The 21,765-nt window shown below is 40.8% G+C and overlaps 1 long non-coding RNA gene across 1 annotated transcript; it reads left to right on the top strand.

Moving 5' to 3' along the window:
• The first annotated feature begins 9,467 nt into the window (after window positions 1–9,467).
• Window positions 9,468–14,932, top strand: LOC121393128. The gene is made up of 3 exons (XR_005965222.1): window positions 9,468–9,538; window positions 13,042–13,120; window positions 14,665–14,932. It is a non-coding gene; the product is annotated as an uncharacterized LOC121393128 (long non-coding RNA).
• The last annotated feature ends 6,833 nt before the right edge of the window (window positions 14,933–21,765 follow it).

Below are 21,765 nucleotides of genomic sequence, written 5' to 3'. Positions count from 1 at the left end.
TCAAAAGATGGGAGCAGTAGGGATGGGCAAATATTTTCGCCTTGTTTCGCAGCGGAAATGACGCCCATAGACTTGTATGGCGTTGCACGTCAAAAAAATTTTGGTGAAACTAAACGGGTCAAATTCGCCCATCCCTAGAGCTGAGGTCATGCTGGGTCCTCCTCAAGAATTTTTTTGGGTGCACACTCAATACCCCCCCACACTGCCAGCCGCAAACAATCAAATGAACTTTGTTGTAGGAAACTGCCGGAGAGCAAATTGATGTAACTCATGATGCTCCTCTGAGCACTTTTGTTTCTACACAGGTAGAGAGAACACTTAGGGGCCTATTTCTTAAACGAGAAGGAAAGGCTAAAAGTAAGTAAGCTTTATCAAAACGGTCTATATAAATACACCAGTGAACCCTCAAAGTAATGTTGCTTTGATTTCTCTGAAACAGCACATTTCTTTCCTTCTATTGTGTACTCATGGGCTTATGTATCAGGCTTCCTGTTTTCAGCTTAAACCTCCAGGGCTTGGGCTTGAGCATGCTCAGTTTGCTACTCTCTCCCTACTGCTGTAATCCTAGCCCAGAGCTATGAGTGAGCAGGTAGAGACTCAGGCAGGAAGTGATGTCACAGCAAGCTAATATGGCAGCTGCTATCCCAAACAAACAGTGAGAGCTTCTAGAGCTGTTAACTCAGGTATGGTAAAACATTCTGCAGAATAAATATAGTCTTATAGTTTGCACTATTGTGGATAATCTATTCGCAATAAACTGCTTTGGTAGCTTTCCTTTGCCTTAAAACCTCTTATTTTTCTGGTCCAGTTTAAAAAGGGGAAAACTCAAATTTTTAGAGAAGAAAAAAAACCTAGAAATTTTAGAGATTCATCATACCCCAAAGCTGCTAAAAATCTGAATTAAAAAATACTTCATCTCAAACTTGTCGAGGTCATGTAGAAGTCAATGATGTCCCTGACGTTGTTTCTTGACGTTGTGATCTGCGCTGGATAATCCGATAAAGGGCCAGATTCAATTCAGTGAGGAAATGTTATCTCATGGTTTATCACATGAAAACTCATGGACGAAAATTAATTTGAGGAGGAAAAACTTTTCTCCAAATTCAGTTCCAGTTTTTTTCCCATAGACTTCTTTTGAGTTTTCAGGCAATAAACAGTGAGATACTGTAAGTGTTTCTGAAATAAATTGCATCTCAAATTGAATCTTGTCCATGACTTCTCACATCATAAACCTTTTTCTCATTGAATCTGCCCCAAAGTTGGGGTTTTCGGATAAAGTCAAGTTTTCACAGCAACAATTCAATAAAGTCGAGTTTTTGAAGCGTCAGTTGTACGATTTAAATTGACGCTCAATTTTGTTGCTGCATTTTTTTCACTTCTTTGAGAAGAATTATTGATAAATGGGTTCAATTCATGGTCGACTTTGGTTTAATAAAAAACTGAGATAAACTTAAGTTTTAGTAAATATCCCTCTTAGTGACCTTAGAGACAGTAATCAGTGTTTGGACTCAGAAGAGACACCACAGCAGTTTGTAGGTTTATGAAATCTTGATACATATCTACTATCAGAATCTGCCCACACCAATTTCACCCGCATACACATTACATAGACAATCTTATAAAATGTAAATTTGGGGGGGGGTGGTTACACCTGTGGGTTTGTGGGAGATTGAGAGAGAGAGAGAGAGAGAGAGAGAGTGTGCTACACTGGTGGGTGTGTGTCCATACAATACACTGAGCTCGGATATTTATTCTCAACTTACTGTGGTTATCAACCAATAGAAAAGCTGTCACCCTCCTCTAATAACCACTCTCTATTTTACATTACACATTTACACAGCACTTTGTCAGTTTAGGGTTTGTGGAATGGCACTCACATTACCCACAATGCAATTCTGCTTCCTAGTCTTGACTTGGAAATGGAGGGGGGGGAGAGATATAAGGAATCTTATCAGGGAACCATTGGTGGTGGAATTCATTTGCTGCCTGTAATGAAAGGAATAGATCAGCCAACGCTGCTGAGAACTGAAAATAATAAACAAAACATGGCCTAGAAATTAGTGAAAGACAGAGAAAAAGAAAAGTGAAAAAAGGAGTCCTGTGAGGTAACCAGGAAGTACTTACAGCTAATGAGAGAGTGAGGGGGAGTGTCATGTGAGGTAACCAGGAAGTACTTACAGCTAATGAGAGAGTGAGGGGGAGTATCCTGTGAGGTAACCAGGAAGTACTTACAGCTAATGAGAGAGTGAGGGGGAGTATCCTGTGAGGTAACCAGGAAGTACTTACAGCTAATGAGAGAGTGAGGGGGAGTATCCTGTGAGGTAACCAGGAAGTACTCACAGCTAATGAGAGAGTGAGGGGGAGTGTCCTGTGAGGTAACCAGGAAGTACTTACAGCTAATGAGAGAGTGAGGGGGAGTGTCCTCTGAGGTAACCAGGAAGTACTTACAGCTAATGAGAGAGTGAGGGAGTGTCTTGTGAGGTAACCAGGAAGTACTTACAGCTAATGAGAGAGTGAGGTGGAGTGTCCTGTGAGGTAACCAGGAAGTACTTACAGCTAATGAGAGAGTGAGGGGGAGTGTCCTGTGAGGTAACCAGGAAGTACTTACAGCACTGACACGTTTAGGGTTAATATGTCTATGATCCATTTCATGTAGTTAATATATTGGCATGGCTGGGGTGTGTAAAATGTTTGTGGTATTATGGGGTTGGTCACATGTATAAATGGTAAAAAAATGTCACCACACTACACAGCAGATGTTTTTGTCCTTCTATTGAGAGGTGTGTAATTGCTCTGATATATACTGTGAGGGTGACATATGGAATTGGTGAGTTTTGTACCAGTTTGGAGGTGTAACTAGAAGGGATCAGACCCCTCAGCCATGGAGATCCTACCCCACCACAGATACATTTACATCTAGTAAAATCTTCCTACAATTTGGGAATAAGATATTTTTCAGTAATATACTTTCAAACTGTGAATCCATCAATGTCCCATTGGCCCCCTACCCCTTCTTAGCCCCCAACAATGACAGGCTCTACCTCTCCTATAGTTATGGAACCCGTGGATTCAGCATTGTCTGGTGACCTCCCCACTATACAGTCCCAATTCTGACAGCTTAGCCCGCAGTCTCAGTTTCTTACTGAAATGTCCCGAGTTTCTGTTTGATTTCCTGCACTGACACCAGAAAAAGATACGTTTCTGACATTTAATTAAATAAGAGCCTTTTGGAAGAGAGACTAGAACATCCAGCCTAGTGGTGTGCGGGTCAAGAAATTCAGGGCCAATGTTAGCAACTAAAAGTCTGGGAGACCCCCTCACTGATAAGAATATATATATATATATATCATCAAACAATAAGTCAGGGTGGATTTCATTATTAAATAACTAATGATGAGGAAAAGCCCATAGAAACGATAGGCAGTTTTATTTTATCTCTCTGTACGACGTGAAAAAACGTTGGGCTGTTCCTGCTGAATTGTGAATATAATGGGCAGGGGGGACTGTGCAGGAGGGAAACACTTATGTATTAGAGAAGTGCGAGGGTAAAATAACTGCTGACGGTGCAGTAACGTGTCTCAGCAAAAGGGACATTCACTGCAGGGCAATAAGGAAGATTCTTTTACTGTAATCACGTATTATTATTGCACTGCAGAAAATACTCTGGGGTTTAAACAGTAAAAAATAACCATCCGATTTATCATCTATGTAACCACTGTAACCACAGGCAGAGCTGATATAGTCATCTGTTGCACAGACTGATGGGAATAAATATCAATATGCTACAATTTATTAACCATCGTTCCACCAAAATCTGGAGTTTAATTATCATCTGGGGAAGTAGAGGCACAGCGCCCCCGAGAGGCAGCTCATGGAACATCACTAGTCATGGGTGGGAGGTCACATTCTTATAGGGTACCCTTACCTTCCCAACCTCAGAACTTTCCTGTTACACTTGGTAACAAATTCTGGCCAAAGTGTATCTAGGGTGGGAAGGGGGACAGTGAATTAGGAAGAAGAGGTGCATATATTTATGGGGGACAGAATTACTGAGCGCACTAGGTCATAAAATTATGGTCACTGTGGTGGGTGACAGGATGAGAATGAGCTGCGACTCCTGGTCACTTATTAATCTGCAGATGTACATCCAACCCTAACCGTAAAATTTTCAAACCTGCCCATTTCTGTTTTTTGCGGGACTGTCCCAATTTTGACAACTCAGTTTCTTACTGAAATGTCCCGAGTTTCTCGTTGATCTCCTACACTGACGCCATAAAAAGATACAGTGTTTTTAAAGCTTAATTAAATAAGAGGCTTTTTGCAGAAAGGCCACAATACTCAGCCCCTGCACTTAGATACAATTGTAACAATTTAAGATAAGCAGATCTCTTGGGAAACATGAGACTTACATCTTAAAGGGAAAATAAATTGTAAAATAGAATAATGCTAGAAATGCTGTATTTTGTATACTTAACATAAACATGAAATTACTGCACCAGACGCCTAATTAAACAAATAATTTATGCTTTCAAAGTTGGCCACAGGGGGTCACCATCTTGTAACTTTGTTATACATCTTTGCAAGACCAAGACTGTGCACATGCTCAGTGTGGTCTCGGCTGCTTAGGGATCGTCATAAATGATCAAAACAGCACAAGTCAAATAATATCTGCCAGAAGCTGATACAACAAGACTGATTAATAATCAGAATATACAGACTGCACTGGGTCCTGTGTTGTCATGAAATCTAATGTGGATTTTATAGTTTTTGTACTGCAGCAAAATAATCCTTCAATAATAATCCCAGTTTATCTGTTTAAATCTGGCTCCATGATATTTGTCCCTGCAGCTGGAGTTGGAAACATTAAAGAGGATGTAAAGGCAAAAATAATAAAATTTTTACTTTATCAACTGAAAAAGAAACCTATCTCCAATATACTTCAACTAAAAAATCTGTACAGTTTTTATAAAAAACCTGAATGTAGGCAGTGAAATTGCCCCTTCATTTACTCGCTCTGACTGCTGCAGATATGAATCTCCCTGCCGTTTGAAAGTATGATCATTTCCCTGCAGAACAGTAAGGGACCGTCTGAAGTTTCCTATCCACAGCAGTCAGAGCAAGTAAATGAAGGGAGAATTTCACTGCATACAGTCAGGTTTCTTATGAAAACGGTACAGATTTTTTTAATTGAAGTATATTGGAGATAGGTTTCTTTTTCAGTAAAGAAATTAAAAATTGGATTTTATTTTATTGCCTTTACATCCCCTTTAAAGGGCAATTCACCTTAATTAACAAAACTGTAATAACACATAAAACCTGACCCTAAAACCCCCAGAAATGTGTTCAAACTTTCCATAACCTGCCAAATTTTGTAAAACAGACATGGTATTTAGAGGATGTGGCCATGAAATAGGCATGGTCTACAAATTCTCACAGTGTCAGATGTTTTTGTCCCTCTTTCTGTTTTTCTAATGTTGGGAGGTGTGCAGTAGAAATAGAGTAAGGGTATCTAAGATTGGGAAAGTTGCGTATGACTTTATTTTATGGGTTTATTGTATTCATCTTCCAACCCTTCTCCCCCAGTTATAGGACCACTATGTTTAAGAGAAGACCCTTGCCTCTCTAGATTATGCAAACAACATTGTACTAGATGGGCCCCTCTACACCCAACTAGAGCCAAAGACTCCTTCATGCTGAGACTCGCAGAGGAAACCGGTTTCATTTCCTTTCTAGTGGTTTTACAGATTTTATCTGCACTAAAGCCTGACCCTTGTGTTACATTGTAACATAGCGTGGCAGGAAGAAGCCTGTATATAACTAAAGTGGCCACAGTCACATGGTTGGTCCCTTTGGTCATTTCCAATCAAAATAGGCCCGTCTTTTCATATAATAAATGTGGGGACTTATGGTTGTGCCAGGAGCCTGCAGAGCCTGTTTCTGTGCACCAAGCTGTAACCACAGAGCTGTCTCACGGCAATGAGCACTAACTCTACATAGTACTGACATGTACAAGGGAGGACACAGCTTGCACGCTTTTGCACTGTCTGCACTGTATCACACGCACTATTATAGTTAGAGCTTTATATAAACATATATAAGAATGTTCTGGGCACACAATAAGCTATACCTTCATACTGTACTGTCTAAGGGAATCAATATGGCACCTCCTCCTCCCATATGTATAAATACAAATATACAGAGAAGGAATGTTCTGGGCACACAATAAGCTATACCCTCATACTGTACTGTCTAAGGGAATCAATATGGCACTTCCTCCCATATGTATAAATAGAAATATACAGAGAAGGAATGTTCTGGTGACAAGATACACAGGAAGTTAGTGATGTTTTCAGCAAAACCACATGAAGATAAGGGAGTAGAAAAGCAGGTCAGTACCAGGAAGAAAGGGAGGTGAAGGTGAGGCCAGAGCTTATGTGCCTTATATGTATTTTTTAATGATTTCATTAAAAATGTAGGACTGACCACAATGACAGTGGGGGGGGGGGGGTAGATACTCTCTTTGTGAACTCTCGAGATAATAAAGGGTATCTGAACCCACACTCAAAGGGAAACAAATTCTATTTATAATCAGACTTGCCCGTGTGTGGGTGGGACCTACCCAGGGACACACAGCAGTACAAGGCAAGTCCTGCTGAATATTTAGTGGTCTCTAAAGTCATATGTGGCCACTGTAATGCCATTATGGCTGCCTGGAATGGGAGTTCCCTTCCGTTATGGGGGATCAAAAAATTGGATATAGGGCTTTTCTTAGAACAGTTCTATTATTTCCCTCATCTGGAGCACAGACTCTGTTACGCCAAACCACATGTGAGGGAAAGAGTATTAGGCGATAGGTGCCCTTTAACTGTGTTGCTTTATTTGAAATTATATTTGAAATTATTTTTCTATGCAGTGACATTAGTGCACCTCCAGTACTTGTGGGCAGCTCTGAACTGGCATTCCAAATAGGCCCCGACATTCCCAGTACAGACAGGCTCAAACAGCCCTCCAGCAGCCCAATAAATAGTGAGTGTATGTGGCATCTTACAGAACCCCCTCTGCCATTTGCCTGAACCCACAGCACTGAACTGCACCTCCATTTATCCCCTCCGGAGTCAGTGTGGGACTGTGCTAGTGAGTCAGAGAGTATTTCTGCTAGTCAGACTCCCCCGTGTCCCTATTACATATAGTATATAAATAATAATATATAATGTTTATTATTGCTGCAAATCTCTGTGTATTTTACTCCCTAGAGCAGTGATCCCCAACCTGTAGCTCGTGAGTAACATGTTGCTCCCCAACCCCTTGGATGTTGCTCCCAGTGGCCTCAAAGCAGGTGATTATTTTTGAATTCATGGCTTGAAAGCAAGTTTTGGTTGTATAAAAACCAGGAGTACTGCCAAACAGAACCTCAATCTAGGTTGACAATCCACATAGGGGCTACCAAGTGGCCAATCACAGCACTTATTTGGCACCCCAAGAAAATTTTCATGCTAGTGTTGCTCCCCAACTCCTTTTTCTTCTGAATGTTGCTCATGGGTTCGAAAGGTTGGGGATCCCTGCCCTAGAGGGACCTCTGGAGATGTTTCCCTCACTGCCCATTAGGTGGCGACTCTGAGCTGTAACATCCCAGTTTCCCAGTTTCTCCTGAATTTCTGCAGAGGCTTCACAGGTTTGTCTGTCACCCAGTTAGGCCTCTCACCATGGCCATGTGGACCTAATTGGCAAAATATCGCTGAGGCTCTGACCTCTCCTTATGGAGTCTTGGCTGCTCACCTAACTGGCCTGCTCCCATCTCTCATGTCTAGTTCCCCTCACTACAGCATTCTAGGGCTTTCTCTGAGCTGGTCCCCACTAACTCCACATATGTACCTTGTATTTATACAGACCCCCCCCCCCACTCAGTCTGGAGATGGATAATGGTGGCAGGGGTTCTGCTCGGTCTCCTTGTGGTCTCATTCCTTATGGTGACTGCACCTAAGGTGGCAACCCTAGCTTGTTTTGTATCAGTGAAGTTTTTGGCTGTTTAGGTACATGAGTCTGAACAGCTAGTGCTGCACTTGTGCTTCTCCTGTATCTCTCACACCCTCTGGTCCTCATTCATAAGGTCCCAAGCTTTATATTCTTTTATCTTACATCACCTCCATATGCAGTTGGATATACATTGTATTATCTGTGAACTAAAAATTATTCCGTTCAATGCCCAGAGGACTGAGGGGGGTGATACTTTCTTCAGAAGAACAAAGAGAAGCCCCTGTGACATTTGCTGGTGTGAGACGGGGGGTGAGGGCAGAATTGTATCAGGCAGGAGCCTCCTCCTACACCCAAACCTCAGTGTGTGTCATGGTATTATAGCCTGGGGCCCGGGGCTACTGTCTATTGGGAAATATTATATAAGAACATCACACTCTCCCCATCATCTTCCTGCTCCATGCACTGTGTATAAGAAGCCATAGAGAATAGAGGGGTCCCTGTGCTGCTGATGGGGGTGAGCTGGGGCCCCTCTGAGCAGACAGTGAGTAACAGCAGCAAGTGACAAACAACCACAGGAAGCAGAGGTGTAACAGACACCGGCAATAACTGCACCTTCCACTCACTGTCGCCCTTTGTTTCTGCTCATTTGGCTTTTAGGTGCTAAACCATTTGTAGCAAAACCGCCAGAACTGACATTAGACGGATCCCTGTTATTCAAATATACAGACTTTGCCCATTAGCAATGCTTCTTGGCATCACACTGGATATAGAACCCCAGCAGCAGTGGGTGTGGGAGTTACAGTTGCACAATCAGCTCAATCCTGAACTTTTTTTCTCTTCCTCTGGATAAACTGGAAGGTGGGAAGGATTAATGGGAGTTGAATGGAACTGCATGGACATTAGGGGTTGCCACTTTCCGTCTGCTTGGAGTCCAGTTGTGGGGGGTGCAGTTATATCACATAGAAAGAATGGGTGACACCAGGGGTGGGGATTGTGCTGTCAGTGGTGGGTCTATAATGTGGTGATCACTTATTTACTGTCCCCCCAACTGTATGGTAGTTATGCCACTGCTATTATTTCACTTCTGAAACTAAGACCATACTCTGCTCTCACATATAATAACTGTGTCAGTAAAATAAAATAAAAAAACAAAACAGCATCATGAGCTCTGGCATAGATTTGACTCATTAGATAAATTAGATACACAGCATTCCACAAAATGTTTCCATTAATAACTTAACATCACAAATTAAAACGACATTTTAATGAATAAACAAACATGTCAATAAAGTGGAGGGGCTGATAATTTATAGATAGATCTTCTCACTGCAGCAAATAGCAGTGGAACTGGGTTAGGTTGTCCTTTATCCCCCCCAAACAATTTGAATGATTCACTTATATTCCCAGGAACCCTCGACAAACACTTTAAATCATAATATACAAAGTATTTCTGTCTCTTTTTTATTATTTCTGACCATGTTTTTTTCTATTTTAGGACAAAGACCAAGTGCAATGAAAAAGGTCGGGATTCTTATGTTTGGAGCAGAAAACATTATGCCTGGAGGTAGGTTTATTATACTAAAATGTCTCATATGCTAAATGTATGAACCTACAATATTGTTCTTGCCTTATCGCAGTATTAATTAGATTTGTTGTCAGCTTTCATGGAGGTAAATAAATAGTTATTAGAGATTATTGTATTAAGATAAGATCATTGGCTAGATATATTGTATTTGGATTTACCCACAACTTCCTTGTTCAGTATGTAACATTGACAAGAAATGGATTAATGATTAAAGCGTTAAGTATCCTTGTAACAGGGATTTGCTCTAGAGAGATCAATTTAACATTATGATAATGTCATTGTTGATGGTAAGCCAGCCTATCATCATCTGGTAAGGAGAATTTCAGTGAAAGAGATTGCCATGTTAAAGGGGTGATGCACCTTTAAGTTAACTATTAGTATGCTATAGAATGGCCAATTCTAAGCAACTATTCAATTTGAATTTTTCTTCTTCTGACTCTTTCCAGCTTTCAAATGGGGGTCACTGACCCCATTTAAAAACAAATGCTCTGTAAGGCTACACATTTAGGGGCCCATTCACTAAGTTCGAGTGAAGGAATAGAGGAAAAATAGTTCGAATTTTGAGTGTTTTTTTTGGCTACTTCGACCATCGAATTGGCTACTTCAACCTTCGACTACGAATCGAACGATTTGAACTAAAAATCGTTTGACTATTCGATAGTCGAAGTAAATTAACCCTCGATATTCGACCCTTGATACATCTGCCCCTTATTGTTATTGCTACTTTTTATTACTCGTCTATCTATTCAGGACCTCCTCTATTCATAATCCAGCATTTAATTCAAATTAGTGTGTGGTTGCTAGGGTAATTTGTACCCTAGCAACCAGATTGCTGAAATTGCAAACTGGAGAGCTGCTGAATAAGAAATTAAATAACCATATATGTTAAAAAATTAAAACCAATTGCAAATTGTCTCAGAATACCACTCTCTACATCATACTAACCAGGTCCGGACTGGGATTCACAGTAGGCCATGGCATTCCAAGTACACAGAGGCCCAAGCAGCCCCAGACCAGCCCAATATATAGTGACTGTCTATGGCAACTTACAGCAGCCCCGCTTGCAATTGCCAGAACCCACAGATTGCCAGTCCGGGCCTGATACTAACAGTTAACTGAAACTTGAACAACTCCTTTAATCTCCATTATTTTCCTCAAATATATGTTTTAGAATATGTACTCCTTTTTCTTTCCAGGAAGTTACAATAAAAGCAGCAAAAGCTGAATTATTTTGTAATGGAAGAAAAGGCGTAAACTGTCCGTTTGATTAATGACATTGAGATAATAATTTCCAGGCAGTTCTCGGTCTCTATAGAGTAGGTTCTGTTTCATCTCCTCAGCCTACACTTTCCATGGTCTATGAATCAACGCTATTATAGACACTTTTGCATCTAAATATAACTCAATCTTTGAATCTGCCAATTTACCAAATCCTCAATTTTTTTTTCACCTTTCCAAAAGGAATTTAGTAAGAATCCAACCTTAGTATTTTTATGAATGAACTTGGCAAAATGAACTTCGGAAAAATTAACATTTTGCGAAACCTTAACCTTGAAACTCTACCTTCAGTGGAAGATTGATCCAGTTCAGCGAAATGTAACCAAATATATTTACATAATCTCTGATTTTTCTGGATTTATGGTAAATGGAGAGCCAAAAGACATATAACTGATATGGATTGTTTTGGATCTTTAATTATCAGCAGAGACGGATAACTTTACTAAACTCTATCCCTTGAAATAATGTCAATATTTTAAAATAATGGTTCTAGAGCAAGAATGAATGAAAGAGGGGAAAGGGGTCACCCTAGGCAAGTGCCTTTTTTTAAAGAGAAAGAATTTAATATATCTCCCGATACACAATTCTTTTTTCATTCATTCATTTTTTGTTGCTATCCCATAAAGAGATCAGCTCTGGTCAGGTCTGATACAGAACTGAATAATCAGTGTATTTGGGAAGCGACTGCACCCTGATAGCATTTCCGGGGCAGCTACATGGCTTCTGGGTCAGCTGCATCCTGATGCCTCCCCCATGCACTTATCTAGTGAAATTGCAAGAACACGCAGAGCAACCGCCCTCTCTACACAAGAGGCAAATTCTGGTTTAAATACACAGACATTCATCCGTGCTCTGTAATGTGATTGCTCTGACAGCAGCCAACCTCCAGACCTGAAATCCTTCTGCACTGCTGTTTCTCCCCACGGAATCTCCTGAGCCAATGTTCCACCCCTGCTCCCATTCATTTTGTCTCGATTTTGTGATTAACAAAGGTTTGGGGTAACCTTCTGTACTACTGCTGTGTAAGAGCATTACTCATTGTAGAAAATACAGTAACATTTAATACATTTATTGCACTAGTGCACCTACAGTCTGGATATATTTATGTATGAGCTGATGTACAGTATGTAATGAGCTGACGTGGCCCACCCCCATATAATTATTCCTGAAACAGAATTCTGGGAAGTTATTTATACATAATTTAGCTGTTGGTTCCCCTTTTTCTATTTTAGCTGCACTGCTACAATAACAGTTAACTTAGCAACTTCTGTGATGTACAAACCTCGAGGGACCTATTTCTTGTTTCTATTTTCGTATTTTTGTGTGACCTGGAACCCACGTTGCTTGCGGCTTTTATTCCCCAGAATCAAGACATTGTGTCACTAACATCACTCCCGTCTGTACCCCCACTTTCTCTATCTATACAGTCTACTCCAGTTATGATATCTGTACCCCACTTTCTATATCTATACAGTCCCTAGCTATACATTCTACCCCAGTAAAGATATATGTAGCCCACTTTTTTTAACATAAGAACATGGCTATAGCCACTGAGGGGGGCCATAATAGGAAGTTTAAACCCCAAAGTGAATTTGATCCGGGGACCAATAATACTTCCCTACGTACTGATTCATGTATAATCAATGAAACTATCCTGCAATCTCCGGAACCGATACAACATAGGGGCAATCTCAAGAAGGAGGAGAGGGTTATATTGAAAACACTGCAGGAGAGATCTGATATTATAGTGAAACCAGCAGACAAGGGTGGAGCTATTGTGGTTTTAGATTATCAGTACTTGGGCACATGGCCTGGCCAAGGGGTAGGCAGAGTAGGCACGTGCCTAGGGCGCAAAGCTGAGGGGGGGCGCCAGGCACGTACCTGCTCCGTCGCCTACCCCATGTCCGGACCCCTCTCTCCCTTGCGCAATAGCGGTCTTTTTGAGTACTGCGCATGCACGCCCGGTATTGCCAACTCACACAGGAGTTCCATGCATGCCCATCAGCCTCAACTTGCGCGTGCGCGCCAGCGTCACTCTGCGCATGCGCGCCGTCAGTTCACGCATGCTCTCCAAGCTGGCGCCGCCACCGGCCAGGTTGCCTAGGGCGCCTGGCTGGCTTGGCCTGGCTCTGCTTGGGCAATTGTCCGACACTGCCTGTTACCAAAATCTTATGTTTGATCCAGCGATTACTTTTCGATTACAGCTCAAGAGGATATGATGATGCCTATTTAAGTGGATGGATAACAAGCGATCTTAAAGATGGATTATATGTGCAGTACCCGGTAAGACCCGTTATTTATAAATTACCAAAAGTACATAAAAATCTTACACAACCATCAGGGAGACCCATAATATCTGCAGTGGGTTCACTAACAGAAAAAGTATCCAAATATGTGGACAGTCTATTACAACCCTTGGTGCCTGAGATTGACTCCTTTCTACAAGACACTCCTGATTTTTTACAGGTTGTTGATAGCGTATGCTTAAATAACTGGCACTTCTTGTTTGTTACTATGGATGTCCATAGTTTATATAGTGAATAAAGTAGCCCCTCTTGTAAAATATAAGGATATTATAAGTTACCGAGGAGTTTCATGACCATATAAAAGTACGAGGCTGAAGGCCGAGTGTTTTTATGCAGGTCATGGAACTCCGAGGTTACTTCTAATATCCTCATATTTTGCAACTGGGGGTACTTTATTTATTATAATACACAAGTTTCAGTGAGTCATGTGACGGAAATGACATCAGAACTGACCGTTTATAACTGATGACATCAGAACTCACCGTTTATAAGGATATAATTTACAGGATATTCATGGCTTTTGTGTATTATATACTTATAATACACAAAAGCCGTGAATATCCTGTAAATTATATCCTTATAAACGGTCAGTTCTGATGTCATCAGTTATAAACGGTGAGTTCTGATGTCATTTCCGTCACATGACTCACTGAAATTTGTGAATTATAATAAATAAAGTACCCCCAGTTGTAAAATATGAGGATATTAGAAGTAACCTCGGAGTTCCATGACCTGTATAAAAACACTCGGCCTTCGGCCTCGTACTTTTATATGGTCATGAAACTCCTCGGTAACTTATAATATCCTTATATTTTACAAAAGGGGTACTTTATTCACTATGTATACCACACAATGCTGGAATTCAAGCAACTCGTGAGTTGATGTGTGATAACACTTCCTATAAGGGCCCACCAATAGAATTTGTATTACCTCTATTGGAATTTATACTATACAAAAATTATTTCAAATTTGAAAAACAATTCTTCTTGCAGCTGTTGGGGACGGCCATGGGGTCGAATGTGGCACCTTCATATGCAAACTCATATATATATGCATATGTATGAGACCAAACATATATTAGGTCATCCCTTATTCCGTCAATATGGCGGTTACTATAGGCGCTATATTGACGACCTATTCTTTTTGTGGTGTGGGCCTAAAGAGGATTTGGTGAGTCTGATGGATGATTTGAATCAAATTCCATCAACCATACGGTTTACTGTGCATAATGACCCAGAACAAATACAATTCTTGGATGTTACCGTATATAAGGACAAGGGAAACAATAAGTTGTAGGCTAAAATCTACCAAAAAGCCACAGATAGGAATAGTTTGCTACATTATACTAACAGCTGGAATCCCTACCAAGATCACAAATGATACTTGTGTTGTGACTTACAAGTGAAGAGCAGGGCTCCTGGATTTACTCCAATCCAGGAGCCTCAAGGGTCTACATTTAAATGTCTTGTGTACTTACCCTTGGTTAATTTAACCCTTTTGTTCTCTCCTGTTCTTCTACAGATAAGAAAACCGCTTTGATACTATACCCCAGGGACAGGTAATTCAACTTTTCCTTCAGAGGGATAGTTTACTGTTACATTGTTATTTGTTTCTTTACAACAAATTTTAGAGAACAGGCATTGGCCTGGGTATTTTGTATCAATTTTATTTTAATTACTTTTTATCCTGTACACTGGAGACTTTAATTCCTACTATACACTGGGACTAATTGGTTCACTTGGCATTGTTGTACACTTGGTAGGATTTTAAAGGGGTTGTTCACCTTCAAACAACTAGTTGGTATCAGATAGATCACCAGAAATAACGAGTTTTTCCAAGACTTTCTATTTTCTATGTGTGACGGTTTTTCTAATATTGAAGTGTAAAGTGTCATTTCTCTCCTTCTGAAGCAGCTCTTGGAGGGGGGGTCGCCGACCCTGTAAAGTGTTCTAAATTGATACATTTAGTTGATACACATCTTATCTTTATCCCCTCTGAGCAGAATCCCTGGGTTTCATTCCAGGCAGCTGTTAGACTTGATACAATAGTTACTGATACTCCAGAGATGCTGCTGAGAAATGGATCAACTCAATGTAAAATTGTAACAGTTCAGAGTCTGCCCCTGAATTACTGAGCTGCCAGACTCAAACACCAGAGACACCGACATTCAACTTTACTTTTGGGAAAAACGTAAAAAATAAATAATGGAAAGTAATTGAAAAAAGTCTTTATTTCTGGGGAACAATCTAAAAACAACTGAATTGAAAAAAGTGTTTGGAAGGTGAACGTCCCCTGTACTTTTTTTCTAAGTGAATCCTGTATTGTGCAGCAGAAGAAAAGTAGGGATGCACCGAATCCACTATTTTGGATTCGGCCGAACCCCCAAATCCTTCGCGAAAGATTCGTCCGAATACCGAATCCGAACCCTAATTTGCATATGCTAATTAGGTGTGGGAAGGGGAAAACATTTTTTACTTCCTTGTTTTGTGAGAAAAAGTCATGCGATTTCCCTCCCCGCCCCTTATTTGCATATGCAAAATTCCTCAGCCTGAGGAAGGCTCTAGTATTAGAGCTGAAACGTTGTGTAATAAACTTTTCTATTTTTTGCACCTTATAATTCCTACGAGTGCGGTTTTCCAGCATTTTGCCTTACATAATACCATTAACCAGCACCGAGGCGGTTGTTATATATTGCTCCAGCTTGATGAACAATATATATATATATATATATATATATATATATATATAAATATATATATATAACAAACAAGGGAAAGTTGTGCTCAGCACTAATTATAAAACCATTAGGCGGGGGTGCAATGAGGCTGTAACCACAAAATACATAGAGACAAACACAAGAGTCCTCTGCACTCAACCCATTATCAATATATTTAAGACAGAGACATTTTGTGCTACTGCTACTGAAAAATGACTTACCCTTTAAACAGGGATTGTTTGTCCATATATTACAATATATTTAATAATAAAGTCATCCCATATCTGGCCAGTCCTACGCTCAATTTTCATCTGATTCATTAAGAATTCTATAGTTTCATTATACATTTTATAAAAGGGACGAAAAGGGCAGCCAATTTGGGAGTTTTACTTTGAAAGCAGCAAGTAAGTTGCAGGTAAAACTTAGTCCCAGTGTAAAATGTATAATGAAACTATAGAATTCTTAATGAATCAGATGAAAATTAAGCATAGGACTGGCCAGATATGGGATGACTTTGACGTAGTTGTTCAGTTAAATATTTGCAATATATGGACAAACAATCCCTGTTTTGTTTAAAGGGTAAGGCATTTTTCAGTAGCAGTAGCACAAAATGTCTCTGTCTTAAATATATTGATAATGGGTTGAGTGCTGAGGACTCTTGTAATTGTCTATATATATATATATACACAGTCCCTAGCTATACAGTCCACCCCAGTACTGATATCTGTACCCCCACTTTTACCATCTACAGCCCTATACAAGACCTATGAGCCAATCAGAAGTAGAGCTTGAGGCCTTGTCTTATAACTCAGTTATAGAAACACAAAGCTGCCCCTTACACTAGACCCTCTGTAGTTCCAGGGACTTTGTACATAAAGTCTTTCCTCTAAATACCACCCCTATTGGCATTCAGGGTGGGTCCCCCTTTTCAATGAACTGAGTCCTATATTGAGAAGCCAGTCAGATGACTAGTGAAATGTCTTCAAGGAAAATAAAAATACAGCAAGTCCACTTGATTTGACTTATTACTATAGATCTAGCCAAATACACTGATCCAGAAACACACGGGAATCCTTCCAAATCAGCATTCAGTACCTGCTGCGTGAGAATTACTATAAAAGCAAAACCGTTGCATTGACTGAAGAAAAAATCCCCTAATGTTGCGCAGGGGAGTCTGAGGTAGTTGGATATTGTGCAATAGTCTCATTGGGACTTGTATAGAGCGCCACCTAGTGCCCATAAACTATAGTGTCATAATGTATTCAAAATTCGGTTTTACTTTTAAATTCAATTTCAACTGTTCTTTTTATTTTCTTCAGGAACTCCTAAAGCTTCACCTTTTATAAATAAAGAACAAACATAATTAATTAAACAATATTTATTCCATTTTACACAGCACTGGTACTGATGCACCCAGAATATGCAGTTGCATGGGCTCCAGTGCTGAGACCAAATATTAATTAAATAGAGAAACTGGAGAAGAGACAGTTAAGGGGGATATGATCACTATATATAAATATATAAGGGGGTATGATCACTATATATAAATATATAAGGGGATATGATCACTATATATAAATATATAAGGGGGATATGATCACTATATATAAATATATAAGGGGATATGATCACTATATATAAATATATAAGGGGGATATGATCACTATATATAAATATATAAGGGGATATGATCACTATATATAAATATATAAGGGGATATGATCACTATATATAAATATATAAGGGGATATGATCACTATATATAAATATATAAGGGGGATATGATCACTATATATAAATATATAAGGAGATATGATCACTATATATAAATATATAAGGGGGATATGATCACTATATATAAATATATAAGGAGATATGATCACTATATATAAATATATAAGGAGATATGATCACTATATATAAATATATAAGGAGATATGATCACTATATATAAATATATAAGGAGATATGATCACTATATATAAATATATAAGGAGATATGATCACTATATATAAATATATAAGGGGATATGATCACTAAATATAAATATATAAGGGGATAAGATCACTATATATAAATATATAAGGGACTGTAATGAAATAGAGAAAGTACAGAGAAGAGCGACTAAGCTGATAAAGGGAATGGAAGGGCTGGACTGGCAGATACAGTAGACAGGTATAAGGAAGGGTCTTCATAGCAGGGGAGGAAATAGAGGGCAACTGAAATTAACTCTTAAATACAAAGTTGATGCAGGAACTGGTTCAATTGCACTTTTTGAATCAGAAATTAGAGACTAAATTAATATTTCTGTATGATGCCACTCGCTCTGCCATAAAGCGCTGCTGAAAGTGTCCCTGTTCCCTAAAAGTAGAGAAAAATCTGTGTCAGTTGCAGTAAAATGAAATAATGAGACAGAAATGTGAGAGGCCTGGGATATTAATACTGTGGGTCAGTAACATGACTGCCAGTGAGTAATATGGCTGCCACTATATCCAACTGTATATGGAGGTGATATAAGATAAAAGAATATAAAGCTTGGGACCTTGTGAATGAGGACCAGAGGGTGTGAGAGATACAGGAGAAGCACAAGTGCAGCACTAGCTGTTCAGACTCATGTACCTAAACAGCCAAATACTCCACTAAAACCCACCAGCCCTGCCAGTCTGTCACCCATTGGTCAGAGCTGATCCCCAGCAGAAGACAGTTGGAGGGAGCATCCTGTAAGGTGAGCCAAAAAGCTATACAGTAACACACCCTATCCAGCCCGGGTACCACTAAATGACTGGACTGGTCTCAGGAGCTTACAATTGATTCACCATTAAAGCCTTGTACCTGCGGCAGAGAGCAGTCACCATAAGGAATGAGACCACGAGGAGACCGAGCAGAACCACTGCCACCAGTATCCATCTCCAGACTGTTGGGGGTCTGTAGGGGGGATCTGTATAAATACAAGGTACAGTTATGTAGGGCCCTATAGGGTTAACTGGCCCTATAGAGAGTAAATCTTCTCATTGTTTCTTTGGGTTATTGGGTAAGAGACCCTGTAGCAGAATAACCTTTAGCATTATTGGCTAAGAGGTGTGACAACTTCCTGTTACACTGCTATATAGTGAGTGCAGGGAGTGGCCTCTTCCTCTTTTGCCTCTGGATGTGATTCCAGCTGGATGTGCTCAGGGGACTGAGTGCAATAGGCCCAGAAGAAGTCATGTGTCCAAGTCGGGGACCAGGTAACCCCGTGAATGAGGAACAGATATACTAGGGCAGACTTGTCATAGTCTCTCTAGGAGAGAAAGGCAGAGAGGATAGAGAGAAAGAGCAGCTGAAGCTCCAACAAGGATTTGCAGTAAGGGAGGAGCTTCCCAGAGGCTTTATGTGTTGCCTCCAGTCAGGGACCTCAGTGAAGAGGGACTGTAGGGTACAAGCTGCTTCCTGACAACTTCCAGGAGGGAATGTGTGTGAATTCTGCAAATGCCTAATGGAGACCTTTCCTCTGTGAGAAATGCCTAATGGCTGCAGCTCTGTGTGAGAAATGTGCTATTGCCTCAGCTCCTGTGTGACTACTAAACCTCTGGTCACTTGCCTCGTGCATAGTTACATAAACCGCTTCTGTTTTACTGCAAGAACCTCCTGGCGCCCATCTTTTGTTGTCTGCACAGTAGCCTGGGGGATGTAGTTGCACTACACCATAGAGGGAACACTTCCACATGGCGAAGGCCCTGACCCTGTTGTGTGAAGTCACATGTAGCAATGTTCTACCGAAATACCGCCAAATACGTGCTACAGTTAGTTACATTGGTCTCAACTGCCGGTATAGTGTGTGTTACAATGGGATTCTTTTACTCAGCTGAGCCCTGGCTGTACTGGTAGAGGATTACTCATTGATTACTCAGCAAGTCCAGTTGTTTTTAGATTTACCTATATTAGATACACCATGACCTGGATGAATGAAAATCTTCATAGTCATTTAATAGAGAAAGGGTTAACCACATTGTATCCCACACACAGCTGATCTTTCAATCAAACGTGGGGGATAAGTCTTTACTGACGGGGTGACATACAATATCTGGGTGGTGCTGTCAGGTGGGACAGTCACAAGTCATGTGATCAACGACCCCCTGGCCAATTCTGACTCATGATCCTGACACCCAGCACTGAGGTCACCCTAGAAACAATTGCCAATGAGCCGAGTGTGGGGCTACATGTGTGAATACTGGGGGTGAGATAAAGAAACAGGGAGTGACTGGGGGTGTGTAACAAACAAGAGCAAATTCTGTAGCAGTGCCCATAGACTTCTAGTTACCCCCCTGCTGAGTGTCACTCATTGTACCTGATACAAGGACTTCCTCATGTGTGTATTTAACCCCTTCTCTGCTGGTGGTGACTTCACAGCTGTAATTGCCCGAGTCTGAAGTCTGAGTGCTGAGGATCTGTAGGGTCAGCGGCAGCTCTGGGCTTAGAAACGATATTCTGGGGTCTGTAAAGTTATTATGTACAGACTGGGTTGGTGGGTTGGTATTTCTGAACCCAGTCCAGGTGATGTTGTGTGCAGACTGATTCCTGAAAATGAAATTCAGAGTGTGGGATCCATTCTCTTTCTTCCAATTAATGGTCCTTATGAAATCTCCAGGGCTTCTCTCCGGGCAGCTCAGTGTCACTGTCTCCCCAGGACTCACGTGTGACCCCCGGACATAATCTAAGTAGGAAGAAACATAAGAAGATACAAGATGGAAAGATGGTGCAGACAATTCCAGCCAATCACTGTGCAGCTCTTTAATTACCCACAATTCCAGTTCCTTGGCACTTATGTATGTATGTGTGATGCACCAACTCTGTGTCCCCAGAGGGGCCCCCGAAACAGCATTTCCCTCCCCTCCCCATGTGCAGTAATGAGGATCAAGTGACTAAATCTGTAGCTATAATATGCACTTAACCCTTACCTGTAAATGCTCATGGAGGGGGTGGGGGGTTCACAGGAGAATGACCCGCGGCAGCCACATGGGCTAATACGGCAGGTGTAGCAATATCTGAACCCTAATATGTAATTATATCCCCCCCGAGGGGCAGTGTCTCTAATACAGGTGGGGGGACAAGTGGAAGGAAAGGGGGGCTGTAGATATGGGGGAATCTGTTATTAGGGTGGTGGATAAGGTAATCTGGTGCCTGGACTCTACATGCCCAATGCCTGTTGTTGGGTGCTAGGGTTCCGCATGTGGGGAGGGGACATATTATTGGGAGGGGCTGGTGAATGTGTTGGGGTACACATTGCTGCTAATTGCAAAGTTAGAGGAAGGAGGGGAGTCCTTAAAGATGATTTTAGGGAAGAGCTGAGGATGAGGACTTCCCGGATACTTATCTCAGAGATTTTCCCTGGGCCACATTTATGGGGTTCTAGAGAATTGGCTACAGGCTCTTTGCCAGGGATGGGGGGCACCTCAATGGTGCATTTGCTTTGTGGGGGCACCAGGATTAAATATATTACATTCTGGACTGGGACAGTAAAGACTCACAGCAGAGTTAGGAAAGACTGAGGGGTTCTGCAAAAAACACAAAGCAGGAATTGGAGTCATTTAAAATGACATTAAATCATTGCTGTTCTCAATGTATTCCCCCATTGTGGCTAAGCTGAAATATAAAGAATCCAATGGGAATGAAGAGAAAAGTATATAGGAAATACAAGACAAAGGGGTCAGACAGGACCTATAAACACTACAAGTGTCAAACAGAAACAGTCAGTAAGGTAAAAATAGAAAACAGGGAACTGATTGCAGCCCAAGCTAAGACTTATCCATGTGTTTCATCAGATCTTTTCTGACTGCAATACAAATGTTGTACTGTGGGACTGTTATATTCAAAGGTGTTAGTGAGTATTTTTGACAGACAAAATCCCACATGTCACTATTCTCCT

Source organism: Xenopus laevis, chromosome 2L, assembly GCF_017654675.1.
Source record: "Xenopus laevis strain J_2021 chromosome 2L, Xenopus_laevis_v10.1, whole genome shotgun sequence".
Classification (NCBI taxonomy): Eukaryota; Metazoa; Chordata; class Amphibia; order Anura; family Pipidae; genus Xenopus; species Xenopus laevis.
The sequence above is the reverse complement of the archived record's forward strand: the minus strand, read 5'-3'. Positions and strand labels throughout refer to the sequence as shown.